Here is a 17,875-nt window from a genome sequence, read left to right on the forward strand (position 1 = left end):
TTCTACTGCAATTTGTAAAACATCTTGTGGGCAATTCCTCTGCTTGCAGCCTTGCCTGTCACATTTCTTTTCCTTCACGTATATTATAAGGAAATAGAGAATGACTGCCTGGGATGATATAGGTTCTTTTGTTGCTATTACATATGGACAGACTTATGTTGTAAACTGGTTACCACCTGTTTTCTTCTGAAAATGGAAAAGCAGTTTTCTTCTTTCTTATAAAATACATGAAACATCTAATTAATTTTGCTCATATCCACTCATTTACCTAATAAATCCTCATAGGACCACATGCTGAAATCTTAGGCAAAATTCTCAGTAATCCATTAAGACTTTGCATGTGTTTAATAGCAGTGTTTTCATGATTTGGAAAGTGGGGGGAAGGGGGCAGGGGGGGTGTTGTGTCACATTGTGATACTAAATCCAAGAAATCCTGCAAAGTATTCACACTCAGTTTTGGGGTGACAACTCTGTTGTATCGTTGTGTGTGTCCTCTGAGATGTCTTCCAGAACATGTGCTTCTCAAAGTATGACTTGAATGTTCAGTACCACTGAGTTGTTCTTCTTGCAGATGGGTTGGGCAGCATTGCTTCCAAGTCTTTATACATTTGTTTCTTCCAGGAAATTTGGAGTCTGGCACAGGTTGCCCTGTAGAGACTAGGAGGGTGTACTCAACGTCCGGCTCTGCAAAATCAATGAGATCTGTTGTAGAGGGACTGAAGGCTTGTTGATAACTTTTGAAATCTGGAGTTTTCACTCTTCACTCTTTCACTCTTTCTCTCTCAACAATGCACAAAACATGGGTAAATAAATTTGCTTCCTTCTGCCCCGTCAAAATGTTACAAACTCTTTCTGTACTGTCTCAATAAGTTATTTATCATATTGAGTGCTATAAGACATTTGTGCCACAAACACTGTTCTTACTGTGTTTATTCTTTGATCAGGGAAGTATAAAATCAACAGCATTCCTGTTTTGGCTCTGCTGGGACATTGAGCAGAATGGCACTGGTGAGCAATTTAGCCCCAAAAGAAGTTGGGGCTTAATTATAACTACAATTCAAACATTTCAAACTTTCTGTTCTTTCTCAAATCCTTGGCTTTTCCTTTAGATCCGTCAGTCAGTACTTCATTAGGTATGTTCTATTTCCCAGCATCTTGTCATTTTTGATAATAAAATACATAGTCATGAATCTGCCTAGAGGAGGTGTTAAATAAATCAGTGCACATTTATAAATTCAGGTGAACTTAAAATTCTTAATGTCCTGCATAGTTATGTGATAAATAATTGTCATTGCCCTCATTTTTAATTTCAGTGACAACAGACTTGTTGCCATACATTTGAATAACAGAAAAAGTAGCAAGGCACAGCAGAATACAGTTTTATTGTGTTTTGTGGTTTTTTCTGTTGGATATTGAATACATTTTTACACCTTCTTAAGAGCATTTCTCCATGGAATTTTTAAGGGGAAAATGAATTGTAACTGTGTAAAATGTGGTGTTTAATTGTTCTCTTTAGTCAGTGGCATGCTGGGAATATGGGTCTGAGGGGTGCCAGCCAGACAGTGCAGCCTTGAGGAAAGCCTTGAATGGGTGCACTTTCTCATGATCAAGGAAACTGTGTAGTGTTGGGAGCAGAGAGGACTGTCTCTGTCATCATTTGCCTGGGGCTGATAACGCCAGCAAGTGAACATCCCCTGAGCAGTGATCTCTGTTGTAGGTTCTTTGGACTTCAAATGGAACTGGCACTGCTTAGCACCTTGAAGGACCAAACAGTAGCCTATGAACTGGAAAGCAGACAATTTAGTTAATAATTGGTCACGAACAAAGAAAAAAAATACAGGAGAAAAGCAGTGTGGCAGACAAGGCCGAGCACAGATAGATGGAGTTTAACCATTTATAGGAGCCTCTCTGGGGACTGTGATTGATTTTAGAGGAGGCCATATGGGACTGTTACATTGGTTTCAACAAACCAAAATTATCTGTAGCAAAAATTGATTTTTCATTGAAAATCCATTTTTTTATCTAAAGCACTCAAATATTTTTCAGATAAAACCAGTGGTGAAAGAACTGTCAGTTTTAGAACAAAAAGCTGATTTTTTTCACAGAAAGTAACTGCCTCCTACAATATTTTCTGAAACTATTATTCTCCAATTAAAAAGACTGTCAATAATGAAATATAATCTAACAATTATACCAAATACTCTTGTTCGTTTAAATTCTGAGGTCGTGCAGTATTGTACTGACTGGGTCTGAGTCTTATACCTCTTCAAAAAACTGCTTTGCAAAGAGCAGATAAGATGAGTTTGGTTCTTGTTAAGTGACTTTTGCTTTCATCGAATTTTAGCCTTTCTTGGGCATAAAAGGGCCTGTGGTTTTTAGGTTTTTTAGCTCTAGTGGCTAGTTTTCCAGCCCCCATGCACTCTCTCCCTCTATGAGATTCCACATCTCGACATTCATTGCAGTGGATGGATATTGTTAATACTCTAACAACTCAAACTAAGAAACAGGGCTGTATTGTGAGAACTACCAAGACAGTATGTGTCCCAGAGCCATTATGGTCTAAACAGTCTATCTGTAGGATAGGCAGGGAAACAGGCACATGGGTGAGAGTAGTTCAATGCCAGAGATGCTTGGTAGATCAGTCTGACTTCACTCTGGAACAAATCACAGTCTTGCTCACTGAGTCCCTCCATTTCCTGCCAAGAGAATCTGCACAGATCGTGACTTTGGCAGCCATCTTCTGAATTGCCAAGAAAATTATGAAATGGGTGCTAACTATGGTATCTAAGTGCAAGTAAAGGCCTTTAATATCCCACAATATATAGCTACCCTAAAGTAATTCCAACAAGGTAACTGGTTAATTACATATTTCTAACTAAATACTTGTGTAATTTTAAAGGAGTATTTTCCCCAAGGTGGTCATAAATTGCAAAGATAGATAGCGTTAGGCAATTACCATTTTGAAGAATAGATGTTGTCACCATTAAAAGTGGGTACTTAGGACATATAATAGCAGTGTCACATTCATCACAGCATCTAAGAGACAGGATGCTTAAATGCAGTGAGAAGGCTATTAATGCAGAAAGGTTTTAAAACTGCCATCAGATCTCTTGTAGTCAATACTGGTGCTTTACATAAAAATCGCCTGCACTGACGATAAGGTAACTTGTCTGAGCTCAAATCATTGGAGAACAATCTAATATGATAAATGATTGCCAGGTGCTGCCATTTTCAAAGCAGAGACACAAACTTAAGATAATGGAGCTAAGACAATGCACAGAAACTTCAAGGGGGTGACCCCTTCAAGTATTTTGTGGTTCCTGACACTCAGTCAAAGTAAATGATACCTGGTTTTTATAGGCAATAACAGATTTATTTTCAATACATCCAAAAACATCTATCTATGTGCGGTAGACACAGTCTATAACTGAAAAACAGCATTATATATCTATCTTATCCATAATTATTATTTAGAATAGCTACACTCATTATAGAGATTCCCATAAAATATTATCAGATCATCTGTACTGAGCAATTGCAGTTGTTGTTAGTTTTGTTCATGGGTGAGGGTGCGCAGCACTGTTGCAAATGATGCCCGAGTGAAGTTCAAATTCAACACATTAGCAGAGTAGGCATTTAAAGTGAAGTATAATTTTGATTTTATAATACAGAATTGTTTTGAATATTGTATACTTTTATGTTCAGGAAATTTCCATGAGCTCACATGCAGCAGGGTGAAAATATATGTAATTTTTTCAAAAAGAAAGGAAACACCTGTTTGGGGACCAATTATGAACTTCATAGAACTATCAGTCCTAATTACTAAATAGCTACAGGATTCTCATTTAAGCAAAATTAACCATACTTGAAAACTAAACTTAGAATGTAAATGATGCAATCATTCATAATTCATTCTGCCACAGCACACAAAGGTAGAGCCTAGCGTAGGCTGTTTTTAAATCTTTTGTACAAATTAATACAGCCAATACTAGATTTTAAAAAGCTGTTAGGGAGAAATAGATCTTTTAAGGGTACTATTTTTTTATCCAGCATTTTAAAACCAATCTCTAACTCGCATGCATCTGCTTTAAAAGAAAGACTTAGCAGAAAAGGCAATATTATAACCAGTCTGTCTTTGAGGAGAGTGATCTACATTTGCTGCTCAACAGAAATATTAGCAGCTCATTAAAGAATGTTGTATTACCATTTGCAAGACCCATACTTACTTGTAACTGGCAAGTTAAATCTTAAATCTGGCAGTAGATAATATCTACTGCCCATACATTAGTGGAATCAATGATCCAAGGTAATCCAAGGATAATTTCTCAGGCAAGCTAACTGAGGGCAAGACCTCAAGATCTCAAATACAGCTACAGCTCTCTTGGGGAAGAAGAGAAGACTCTCAATATCAATCCCTGATTTGCAGGCCTCAGCCTTTTTGCAGGCTAGAATGACCACACAAATTAGTTGTCCAAGCTCAGGCTGAGGTTTGCTGCTGTTACCCTTACCAATGGAAACTCATTATAGCAACTGGAATATCAATTCATGTTACATGTTGGTTTTATGTGAAATTATTTTTTGCGCTCAAATAAATACCACTCTATGCACGCATAAATATTAATTCCACATAAAGTTGGTTACTTAGTACAATACATTCCACAGCAGCAATTCTATGGTTTATAGTATTATTCACTCATCATGTGCAAAGTTTAGCTGGAGCTGAGAAGTTTAATGTCTGTGGTATTTCTGTGTACTAGTACTAAATACTTTGTAAGCCACTATTAATCCTATGAGTAGCCTGGGAAAGAATTTGCAGTAAAAAATATATTAATCGAATTTAGTCCTACTTTCTGTTTGCAAATTGCTTGAACAGATTGCGAGATCTTCTTATTTGTTTGCCATCAGTTATTCTTTACCAAATATTATGGTGAGGAAAACTGAGGCTACTGATTGATCACAAATTGTTTGCTGATGTTGAAAATGTATATAAAAATATAATGTACTCCTATACATGTAATAATTTCGTATGCCATGTGTGTGATCCATCACTTCAGAAAATATTATTAAATTCCCTGTGCCTTAACCTTTCTTCAACACAAAATGTTACATTTCTCCAAAATGTAGACAGACATTCCTAGCAATAAAACTGTTTTTCATGTGGATTCTACGCTATCTAACCATTTGGAGTCTGTCTGTTTACCTCACGGTGACAGTGCCCAATCTAGCGTCGATCAGATCCATGCTGGGCTGGCAGTATCAGTGGTCCATATGTATATAGCAGTCACAAGGATGACTGGATACATACTATCCTGAAAAATCTCTTTGTCACTAAAGCTGATCTAGGACCTTCTGTTTACTCTTGTTTACTCCTGATTGTACAGCTTAAGTCTGTTAATACCACGTATTTCTTCCATCTTTTTATTCGCACTGGCAAATCATATTAAATGGGGCTTTCCTGCAGATGGTCCCTGTATGAGTACATCTTTGGTTGAAGATAGTCGGTAACAAAGAAAGTTCCAGATTGCAGCAAACCTTGGATTCTTGTCCTTCCTGTCATATTGAATACCTATATATTCACTCAAGCTTTTACTTGAAGTAAGGTTTGGGAAGAGTTGAATTCCCTAGAGGGTGTGCTGAGATTTTTAATTTAACTCTGATTACTTCAACAAACACAATGCATTTGCATTTTCAGGGCAGGAAAAGCAACACTCAAATGAAACTTAATCCCATATTTTGAAAATCTGCAAATGATTTGAACTCTGTTACTACTCACTTTGGATTTCATTAAAGAATAACGGCATGAAAAAATAGCAAGCCACAGTATTCCTTCATAATTTGAAAATATAACATTACAGATAATCGAAGGTAATCGTCCAGAGGTTCAAGTAAGTGTTTCCACAGACAATAATTTATATAACAAGAAAGAAAACCCCATTGTCCACTTAGAAGGGTTAAAGGTGAGGAAGTGGGAATATAAACTATGCTATGCAATCAAATTCTTGACATAATTGCATTTGGTTTTGTGTCTTGTGTGCAAAAGACACATAAAATCATGTGCTCCAAGAGTAGTATTTACTTTAAAGAAATCTTTCTGCACATGTATTAGAAAACATGAAAGAAACTGTGTAAAAGTTCAAGCATTCAGCACATTTAACCATTTATGAGTTGTTTATTAATATTTTATTAACTATTGCTTAAAAGAACAGTAAAAATGCTGCTCACCAATTCAGAGAAAGTAAGTGATCTTTAGTTTAATGATTTACCATATAAGCTTTATGAAATTATGAAACGTGCTGGTTGCTATGGTACACATGCATTTCTCTGATGGAATAGATGGAAAAGTAATATAATACACATTGCATTCTCTTGCATGAAGAATATAATTCCTTTTGGATCCTTTTGAGTCTGTCTGACTTTTTTCTTCTACAGACTTAATTTCCTATCTTTACTCTTCCTTACTGAATAGTATTCTTTGCTCACAGTAAAAATGCATCCAGCAATTGAATCACCCCCTTTTTGAAAGTGAACAACCTTGCGATGCACTTTTCTAAAGTATCTGGTGCGTTTTCAGCAGTTGAACTGTGACAGATTTTGAAAGATTGTGGAAAAATATTGCTATTTCTGCCAGCAGGAAGTATTTCATGAATGCAAAAACTGTACAGAAAATAGAGCTCAAATTCATACTGTACAGGGTATTTATACCACCTTGTATATAATACACTATACTTCATAATATCTCCCTAATTTCTGTCTTACTCTACAGGATATACACTTTCATGAGCCAGTCATAATAATAATAACTAAAACAAATAGCGGTTGTTATTTTGACTGTGGTTGTTTTAAAATGTCAGGTAAGTATAACAGATTGTGCTGTTTGTCTGTGGAGACTCTGAAACAAATACTCAGTAAAGGGGGTACAACCGAAGTTACTGAAACATATCAAATCATTTGTGTGACTGCTACTGAAACATATCAAATCATTTGGTTGTAATCAAATCAAATTTGATTGTAATCAAATCTGATTGTAATCTAAGAGATATAATGTTGGTAGAAAAAATCAGAGAGGACAGCATGTAATAGTAAGGACATTTAAATGTATAGACAACTCAGAAGAGAAGAACCTGGGAATATTACAGATAAACGTGTTAGCTAGGAGAGTCCAAAGGTGCGCCTTTGGCAACGTGTACAAATCATCAAATCCAACTAAAGAAGAGATGAGCATATTGTTAGCACATAAGTGAAGAAGAAAAATAAGGGTTGTATGGGTGAGTAAGTTTGGGAGAAAAATGCTAGAAGTAGCATGCAAACAGTAACAAGAGATCATTGAAGTTCCTGATAGTTTTCTGTCTAGTTTCTACCTACGACTAAAACTCATGGATGAGCCAAAGACTGGGAGAACAGTAACAATGAAGACACAATGTCCACACAAAAATAATGTAAATAGCCTGTAGAGCTGCCTTAAAGAAGAGCTTTAACACAGGCAGATGCAAAGTTATTCATCCTGGGATGCAGAAAGCTGGCCAAAATATGTAAGACAAGACCACATCTTTAGAAGACAGCAAACATATATATCCTTCAGGCCAAAGTGTGTCTTGAACATATCCAAACAGGCTGTAAACAAGCCAACTCATCACTGCCTATACTAGACCTATGGCAAAACAGAGTTCGAAACAATCTAATTTATCGTGCCAAGAAGTTTGATAGAAACTAGCTGGAGTATCTCTGTGATGCACTACAGTCTATGATATTGATGTACTTGTATATTTGTAGATAAGACTTGCATACCTAGAAGAGATTTTTTTTTAACGATGGGTTGTTTCTGGTTGTTTACTAGACTTTCTTAAAGTCCTGTACTATCTCCTCTCTTCCTCTGGGCAAGAAGATTGAAATACGTCATTTTCATCTTCAAAAATTTACCCCAGTCTTCTGCTTCTTCCAAAACTTTGTACAAGGCCTGGAGTCTATACTGGGATTGTGGGTAACTACTGTTTTCTCTGTGTATTTATCTCTTTGCTTTGTACACGTAAAGCAGTCCACATGCAGACACAGAAAAGGCTAACTTTTAGCAATGTAGCTTAAAATATATTTGCCCCTATTTTCTCCAATCTCTGTGTATGCTTAGAGTAGAACTATTGGCCTCCAGTTACAATGCTAGTATCCGAGTTCTAATTCAGGGCTTCTGTCATCTAACTTGTCAAAGTGTAGGTATTGCATCTCACGTGGTGGATATCTTTATTCTGAGATCTTAGCTGCCACTTCTTTCATGGGTTTCATCAGATATTATTCATGTTTGATGGGTTTATTTAGATCACATGAATCAGTTAATTTCTCTGCTCATTTGGGTTTGCAATAACAATTGTAGAACAAAACATGTTTGTAGACTCGTTTACCTTTTAGGTATCTCGCAGTTCTTACATGTATCAAATTCTTTTTAGAATTTGTCTCTTGAGAGATGCTTTTTCTTGGTGTCTAGTTCACTAGGGTAGCTGGTTTGCCTACTGCAATGAAGTGTTCTCCTTTAAAAGGTTTGAGAATAGAGAATTTTGAGAATTTTCCCGGTATCTCTGCACTCTGCACTATCCTGTGGAATTTTGGCAAGAATCTTTTAAACTAACTTCACATCTAGGCAGGTTGTATTGTAAAACTGGTCATATATCAGCATTTACTATTTGGATTATTATTAAGTGATACTGTCTTTTAAAACAAGACAGAATAGTCAGTTGCCCTTTTACTGGTATTTTATACCCTGAATATGAAATAAGTTTTGACTTCCACTTTTGTACCCTGAAGTATTATCACAACAATAACAAGCCATTCATAATCTGAAGTATTATCACAAGAATAACAAGCCATTTTGCGTCATTATCTGCTTGGAAACAATTCTGCTATTAATGTCTAGTTGTATTCTGCAACCTGAAGCAATTTCATGTGCATGCACTGAGTCTGATTCTCTAGGACTCCGAGTTTGGTATAATCAGAATAATATTTCATGACAACTTTGCTTAAAGGTAAATTATGGTAGTTAAAGGCAAATAAAATGTACATTAGGAAAGAATCAGACCTTTCCATTTTCTTTGCAAAACTTTGTTATATATCCTTTTTTACAGATATTCTGTCTTCTGCTTACTTTACATATTTGGGTTAATGTTGCAACTCTAAGAACGACACAGTTCAGATTCTTTAAATGAAAGCTAAAAATTCCAAGCATTATTCTGTAAAATGAATAAAAATATTTTTCCATGATATCAGAGCACATAGAGATTCACTTATATGTTCCCCATTCTAAGTTGGCATACTTTCAATGTAAATATTGTGCCATCATGACAAGGAATTATATTTGAGACGCTGAAAAGGCTAGTGTAGCTAGAAAGTTCAAGAGAAGGTGACTATTTATGTATTATATTATATATATTTTTTTTACATATTATATTATATATATTATATTTATATATATTATATTATAATTACAGACCTAAGAATTCTGCCATCTCCACTTAAAAGTATGGAGATACTAGGATTTTCTACTTAGTGATGAGATCCTCTGTGGGACACCTGTTTCCTGGTTAAAGTAGAGGAGGTTTTGATTGGTTTGGATTATTATTAAGAAAAACACATAGGTTCTAAAGCAATGCAAAAACCAGGTCAGCTAAATTTTGCAGGAAAAAGATCACATCAAAAACAATACATAGTGCAGAAAAGATAAAACAATGCTATGCAAAGAAGTTCAGGCAGCAGGACAGGGACAGAGACACAAAGCCTAACCCAGTGTATCTGCAGTAGAGAGAAAGAAAAAAATGCTTACAGGAGATGAAGAGTCATGAGGCAAAACCAAGGACTTCATTTTCCACTGCAATAACTATCCAAAAAAAAAAAAGGGAAAACCAGCAGGACCTACAATGCTTAAGAATATTGAGAATTCCAGGGAGCAAGAGAATATATGCCATATGACCTTAACTGCTTCACAAACTCTTGATTTAAATGCTCTGCAGGAAAAAAGGCTGCTATATTTGCAATTGAGCTATTAGATCACAAACCAATTCAATTGCAGCTGAATCACGGGACCAGCTGCAATATGAACCCCAGAAATATTGATAATATTATAAATATTACACTAGAGAAATGTAGCTGAGAGCTGGTGATACACAATATATGTACTCTGAGTCCTGTAAGCAAAAACAAGCTGTTAATAAGAAATCTGTGAAACAAGCAACATTATCTTTTGGAGTCTGTAACAGCTGACAGGCAGGAACACCTTGCTGAGCAACAGGGTAGCATGAAAAAGAGCAATTTGCTCCCCAAGTGCCATTGAAAATACTCCAAACTGAAAGAGGGAGGACAACAGCATCCCAGTATGATGGGGATCATCCACTCTTCCAGCGGCCCTAATAAAACAATTGAAGAAGGAACAGACATATCTTCAAAGAAAAAGTGTTGTTACATCTTCTGAAACAAGCACAGTGTGGATCTGCCTCCAAACCGTGGTGACAGCATTTTTTGGTAAACTAGAGATTGGCATCAGCTCAGAAGCACTTAAGAGTGAAGAATAACATTGCTCATGAGCAGCCCCTGAGGGGCTCTTGCCTGCTTTGCTAACATTCGGGAGTGACCATTTCATGTTAAATTATACAAGCTCTCCTGTCACCTGACAAAGGTTTCTTCATCCTGCAGTAAGTACCTCTGAAAATGAGTAATTATGGATGCTTCCAGGAAGCATTCTAGTTTATACTGAACTTAGTATAAACTGAATGAGGCACTTTCCAGGTGTTAAGATCAGAGCAGATAATTGTTTTATTTTAGGAAATGGTAAGGGCAGGGAAAATGTTCTGCAGTGCTATGACATCAAGTTACAGTGACTTCTAACTAAGAAAAGAAAGAACACAAGGCTGAGCGGAGAAAAGCTGATAATAAGTTTCCCGACTTTGGACAGTTGATATCTTTGTCCAGCCAAACCCTAAGAAAGGTACCAGGAGAAGTATCACCACAGGAGCTAAAAGCACCTTAACACTCTCGGCACAGTTCACTTTCTGGTTAGTGATTTGCATCCACATTCCTATATCCAGGGCAAGTGTCATCCATAAGGCTGCAAAGCAGGGCTCCTCCAGCTTCTCTTGCTGCAGCCCTGTTGAACTCCATGTGGAAATAAATGCTGATTGAGAAGTATGAGCAGGACTCTACTCTCCTGGTTCTCACCTGAGAGAAGACTCTGATCTAATTCCCACTCCAGCTAATGCTATTTGTACATATTGAAATAGTATTGGCAGGAAAATAATCTTCTCTTCCCTCTTACACCTCCAAATAACTTACAACTTAGATCAGCAATGAGAATTCAAATTCACTCAGGCAGAGAACAGAACTAGACCCGGATCTCCTACATGCTTCATAATTTACCTAGCCTTTAAGATACTAGAAGAAGAAAGGCTGATGAAAAGGACTCTGGCACATTTGTGAATCTTACCCTGAAAATACCCCAAAAAACTATTCAGCAAAGATAATCCAAATCTGTAACTATTTGAGGGTACTAAGTGAAACTATGTCTTTGTTGAATTAGTGCATGGGAAAAAAAAAAATCACCCAGCTTTTATCTACAATTTTGTTTAAAGGGAAACTAAGCATAAATTCCAGGCAATTTACTCACTGATATTATAAGAGAGACACATGCTCACAATTTGAAACAGTGATATTCTCAAGAAGCAGCAAGAGAGGGGGGAGCATACTATTTTCCAGTAATGAATGTTCAGTTGAGATCATTTATGGGACAGTAAGGGGACTGCAAAGAATATAGTGATTGACAGAAAAAAGAGATTTCTGCCCCACACGGTCATGGTGTAATTCTGCAAAGGGGACTACAGGATACAAATACAAATACACAAGCTGACCTGGCCCCAGTACATTCAGACAAGAATTGTAATCAGAAAACTGAAGGTGCTACAGTCTACTGAAATGCCCTGTTCAGGCAATGTTACGCTGCAGTGAAATGTGAATGATTTGTTGTTAAATGGGAATTTCAGAAAAAGATATCTTCTCAGTACCCTCAACGCCTTCTGCAGAGTCAGTGGGAAGGGCAGCCAAGAGATGGGTGGTGATGGCAGAAAGGACAGAAAAGGAGCCCTCTCTGGCAGTACTGGACCATCACAACACAGAGAAGTTTATAACACAAGCTATGCTGAAACTGATGTGCTCCAAATAGGATTCTGTTTCCTCTCTGATGACTGTAGCCTCTGTGGTGGATTGACCTTGTCTGGCTGCCAGCTGCCCACCCAGCCGCTCTCTTACTCCCCTCCTCAACAGGATGGGGGAGAAAATAAGATAGAAAGTCTCATGGGTTGAGATAAAGACAAGGAGATCACTTACCAATTACTGTCACGGGCAAAACAGACTTGATTTGGGGAAAATTAATTTAATTTCTTGCCAATTAAAAATAGAGTTGTATAGTGAGAAGCAAAGACAAAAAAAATCCTCCTGACCCCTCCAGGCTCACTTCAGTGTCTCACCCCTGAATTCTCTACCTCCTCCCCACCCTGAGCTTCTCTGGTGGGCTCAGCTGTGTCCTGCAGTGGGGCTGTTGGGGAACCGGCTGGAACCGGCTGTGTCCGGCACAGGGCAGCCCTGCCCTCTCCTCACAGAGGTGGCTCCTGCAGCCACCCTCACTACCGAAACCTGGAGATGTAAACCCAGCACAGCCCAGAGGAGGAGGAAGACTGTGCAAGGGAGCTGAGCACCGTAAGCAAAGCCGGCGGCCAGGAGGGAGAGGTGCCAGTTGTGCGCAAGCGAGCAGGACTCCATCCAGCCTCAGCGCCCATGCAAAGCACTGCCACCACGTCAAGCACAGTCCTTCTGGCTGGGTCTGGTTCAAGAGAGCGATGGCAAAGAAATCAAAAATGATTGCAAAATATTGGTCAACAGTGAGTCCATTCCCAAAACCAAAGACAGAACAGGGAGCCTTAGCACTTCAGCTCATTTGGAAGAGTAGGAAGAAATGGGGTTTGGAAACTTGCAAGACACCACCAAGAAAAATTAAAGCAGCAACAATGCTGAGGGATATCCCCCACCAAAAGTAATAACAGTGGCAGACTGAAATAGCACACATGCTTTTACAGAAGAGAGTGCCCAAACAGAGTGAGAAGGGCTGTGGAAAAGACTGTCCCTCAGGTGGCTCTGGGCTGGCAGGCAGAGCTCAGCAGAACTGCAAGTGGCAACGGCTGCAGCCCTGGACGTGCACGGGCCGCTGATGGAAAAGGAAAGAGAGAAGATTTTGGAGGAGATATCAGAAAGTCAGCCCCCCTGCTTATGGCTTGAAGCTGCTGTTGCAGAATCTGAGAAACACGATTGCTGACAGAGGACTTCCAGCAGAAAAAAAAAAATAGTATGTATTAGCATCCTCATCCCTGCACAAGTATCACTTTCCTCTCTAGCAAGCCCCTTCCTTATTTGTAGAGGAACCTGTACCTGGAGAAGGGTTTGAGGACTTCCTTACTAGATTATGCTGGAAGATAAGCTGCAAAATTTCTCTTCTATATGCTTTAGCTTCCATTTATCTCCAAAGGGATTATCTAGATTCTGAATTCAGGTTAGCACTACCCAAGTCATCAATTTAGAGGCTTTTTTGTTTGGTTTTTTCTTCAGTGAAAATGATAGTAAAACAAAGAGATTCAGACTAGACATTATGTTGCAAGTCCTTTAATAAACAACAGCAGCAAAGCAGAAGCTGCAAAAAAAAGAGCTTAAATGTATTAAGTTTCAAATTTAAAGCCAACTATCTCTGATGTTAGCTGAGAAAGAGAGTATTCTGAAAAGTCATCATTGCAAAATCTGCACCGACACAAAACCAAACCAAACGATTTCTGTTTCGCACCAGAGTAAAAAACTAGGGCTTCTGTTGATGAACTTGGAGCCCACCGGAGTGACCCCCAGTTGTCTGCTCTAACTCTACTGCAGGTGTCAAAAAGGAGCAGCGGCACTTCCCAGAGGGCAGCTCCTCGCCTGGACAGGACCTGCCACTCCTCGGGAGCCAGGCGAGCCGGGGGACCAACCCACGTTCACACGTAACGGGAAAGTTCGCCGGGGTGCAGGGCAGGAAAAGTAAAACGATTTACTTTTCAGAGGAAAATCTCTGCTTGATACCGTTCCCCGCAGCTAAGCCAAATGACTCCTTTATTGACTGCTGAAGAGCATTTGCAGTGTCGGCTGGAGCCGGGGCGGCAGGTGGCTCAGGCGGCTGCCGGATTCCCCGAGAAGCGGCCGAGCAGCCGGTCAGGGCGCCCCGTTACGGCCGCTGCCCCCCAGCCTCGGGCGGGCGGCCACCGGCGGAGCGGGACTGCGCTATAGCCGGGGGGACTGCGAGGGACAAAGGCGGGGGGCGAGGCGAGGACGAGGGCGATCGAGGAGCGGGGGCGCGGAGCAGAGCGGGGACGGGGAAGCGGAAATAACCAGGCCGAAGCCCCCGCGCAGTGAGCGGGGCGGGGTGGGGGCCGCGGCTGGGGCGGTGGCCGAGGGGCGGGGCGGGGAGGGCGGGCAGGTGCGCGGGGGCGGGCGGGGCGCCCGGCGGACAATGGGGCGCGGGGGGCGGGGGCGGGCGCAGGTGCGGGGCGGGGCGGCGGGGCGGGGCGGGGGTGTGAAGCGCGGCCGCACGGGGCGGGGCGGGCCGCCAGCCGCTCGCCGCGCCGCGGAGTTTGCTGCGCCGCCAGCCGCGCCCGGAGCCGTGCTCCCCCCCGCCGGCCTGCTGCAGTCCCGAGTAAGTCCGTCCGTCCGTCCGTCCGTCCGTCCTTCCTCCTGCCGGCGCCGCGGAATTGGCTCCAGCCGCCCCTTCCCCGCGCTGCCCGGCGCGGAGCGGGGATGCCGGGCGCTGCGCGGGGCTGCGCGGGGCGGGTCTCGCCTCCCGCCCATTGTTTGCGGCGCCCCTTGGGCTGGGGGGGGCGCTGGGGGTGAGCTGGGGCGGCCGCGTGGGTGTTTCCGTGGGTGCTTTCGCGAGCCCCGAGCTGAAGGGCTGCTGCGGGCCGGGCGTTTTGGAGCTCGGCACAGCCGGGGCTGCTGCCGCTGTTAATTCTTCTCAGATGTTTCTACTTTCGAATTATTCTCTCAGCTGGAGGCTCAGCCCTTTCTACTCGGTGGACTGAGGAAATATTTGTTTACTTAAAATGATGTTATCCCCTTCTTGCTTGTCTGCGAGCATAAGCGGGCATGCCGCTAAAGGTCTCTCTCGCCGCAGCATTCGTGAATCCCCTTTGCCATCATAAGGCATGTGCATTTAGAGCAGAGTAAATCAGTGAGATGTATGAGCCAAACGTATACTCCGTGATTGACAGTGAACACAGGCACCTGCGAGCACCCTTCCCTCTTGCAAGTCCCTGTCCTGATCACTTTGTTCATTGCACCCACAAAGGAGTATTTCTTTAGCTGTGCAAGGTAGCAACGATTCAAAATATGCCTCATGTAAGAACTGGTACAACTCACGACCCTAAACTGCTCGTGTGCATCAAGTGATGCTGGGTGTTAATCTCGGTGGACCAACATACCTGACTGCCTTGAATGCTTTTTGTTTGATGGTCCTTGATGGACTTGCTAAGTGCGTTAGTCTGCTGAGTCTTAGAGTTTTTGAGCCCCTGGGAGCAACACGTTCTGTGAACACCTCTGTGTAACGTGGAGTTTGATTTCAAAGGGAAAATCCGCGATATGGAATCGGTGTTGTGATTATGGAAAGTGATATATAATTTCTTTGAAGAAAGAAGAAATCTTGAAGTGATTTATAAAATGGAATATAAGGGTTTTTTTCAGGAATAAAATGTTTGCATTATCTATCATCAATATAGCCATTTAATCCCTTTCTGCTGTAGTAGCAATTTGTTTTCATTTTCCATTTTTATTGCCCTTTCCATAATGATTTTCTATTGATTGAAATCCTTTTCTTTCCTATCACTGTGGATGTTGGTCCCTAACCCAATTCTTAACAGCATTTATAACTACCGTTCCGTTTATGCCCTCATCTTAAGGAAAAGAAAAAAAAAATCATATAGGCAGTGCCCTTATTCATTTCACAACTTTGAATTTATAGGATTCATGCAATATTGATCCTTTTATTGTTCATTTATGTTCTCTTTCAAATGTTAATATAACTTGGCCCATTTCAGGCAGGTGAAATAAAAATGCATTGGCTGCCTTTAATGATCATTTTAGCTACTCCCATTGTGTGTTCTCCAATTACAATATGATGTGAGTTGTAAGTCTGTACATCTCTTCTCCCCGCCCCCCCCCTTATATTTTTCCTTTTCACCAAAATATTTAGTAATCAGCAAGCCCATTTTTCATAGAACTCAAATTTTATTAAATATGGTGCTAAAATACACAGGATTGCTATGATTTTTTTTTTTCCTCCCAAAGAAAAAAAGAAAAGAGTTAAGATGTGTATAAGGAAAGGTTTAATAGACAGTGGAGAACCAGAGATTTCTTTCTTTTGGAAAAGAACCCTTACCAATGTTTATTGAATTTGCTCGTCTGCATGAAGAAAAGAACTGTTGTTTTGTTATCTAGCAGCTGTAGGAAGATTGACAGCTACAAATTGCAAATCTATGAAGGATCTGTCCATGACACAATTTTTAGTTCATTTAGATAGTTATCCTACACATCTTGTCATTTGCAAAATTACATAAAGAAGATCGGTAAGTTTGTGGAGAAGATATAAATGCAGTGAATATACTGTAAAGATTTTGAAGCTCTTTGGGATAATTAGCAGAGCATGGTCTTGCCTGAAATATGACATTAATACAGTTAATTTAAATTCAAGTATGAACACACCATTGTAAACGTTATACTGTAGAAAAGAAATACATATTTTGAAACATGCTAGCTCTGTCAGAAGAACATTAAGTGTAATAGTCTTTTTGTTAAGGTAAAGAGAACATCATTGATGTCGTGGCGTGCTTTGCATTTTTAAACAGAATCTAATGAATTACAAACATTCATTATGCTACAAGCAATTGCTGAAACTTCTCAGGACCCCAAAATAGAGAGTTATTTGTGTACTGATACTTGCATGTTTTCTGATTATGGTTTCACTGTAAAAACAGAAATAAATAAAAAAATCTATTGTTCTGAAATGAATTCTCTGCTAGCTCCAAATCTTTTGTTGGTCTACTTCTATCTTGTAAATTTATGTTTAAATACCTCAGTGCGTTCAGGTTATGGAACTTTCTGTTGGGAAGTGTGGGAAAGCTATGGGAGGGGGCTGGGAGCAGTCTTTGTTGGATCTTGGAAGAGTTAAGGGCATATAATCTGCTGCGGAAGGTCATGCTTACCAAATGTCTGAGAAAGAAGATAGCTGAAATTTTAAAGGTCAAAAAGAGCGATGTGCTAATTTTAAAGGACATCTCGTACAAATATTGCTTATCTTAACATGTCAAGATGTAAAAAACCCCAAAATCTCTTGGTCTGTGTTTTTATCTAAATGTTTACTTTAACAGTTCACTCTTTCTTAAATATGATAATTGTGACGCAGTTACCATTCTTCTAATGCTATTTCATTCTCTGTGGACTCGAGAATGAGCCAGTGGAAATGGGCTGCGTTTATAGGCCCAAGCCAACTTGCAACTTCTGAATGCCTCAGTTCATGACTATTCTTGGCACTGCACATTGTGGACTGTCACTTTCCAAAAATGGACTCTTTGAAACATGTGAGTCTTTGGAGTTCAGTTTCATTTTACCTCCTCTTTGGTTCCCGTGTGTGTGGCAGAGGTGGTGGTCATGGTCAGCAGATGTGGCATGGAGCTCAGACTGCTGTCTGCATTGACCACCAGCACTGTAGGTTGACATGCTTATGGTCCAAAAGGCTGATTGGCTTGGGTCAGTACAGACAAAACTAGGTGGTTCCTTTGGGGATGTGGAC

The 17,875-nt window shown here is 40.2% G+C and overlaps 1 protein-coding gene across 4 annotated transcripts in view; it reads left to right on the plus strand.

The window, feature by feature from the left end:
* The window catches only part of SEMA6D (semaphorin 6D), a 247,306-nt gene that overhangs the window by 6,168 nt on the left and 223,263 nt on the right, over window positions 1-17,875 (plus strand). For 2 of the 4 annotated variants that reach the window (XM_087743948.1, XM_087743949.1), the window contains exon 1: window positions 14,654-14,731. The exons of 1 other annotated variant lie outside the window; for it this stretch is intronic. The gene's annotated coding sequence lies outside the window, so the exon portion shown is untranslated. Of the gene's footprint in view, window positions 1-14,653; window positions 14,732-17,875 lie in introns of those variants that run through there. One more of the 4 variants, XM_087743953.1, reaches the window with a different exon arrangement.

This window comes from Nipponia nippon, unplaced genomic scaffold (genome assembly GCF_047370975.1).
Source record: "Nipponia nippon isolate SJK-2023a ecotype South Korea unplaced genomic scaffold, ASM4737097v1 scaffold_9, whole genome shotgun sequence".
Lineage (NCBI taxonomy): Eukaryota > Metazoa > Chordata > Aves > Pelecaniformes > Threskiornithidae > Nipponia > Nipponia nippon.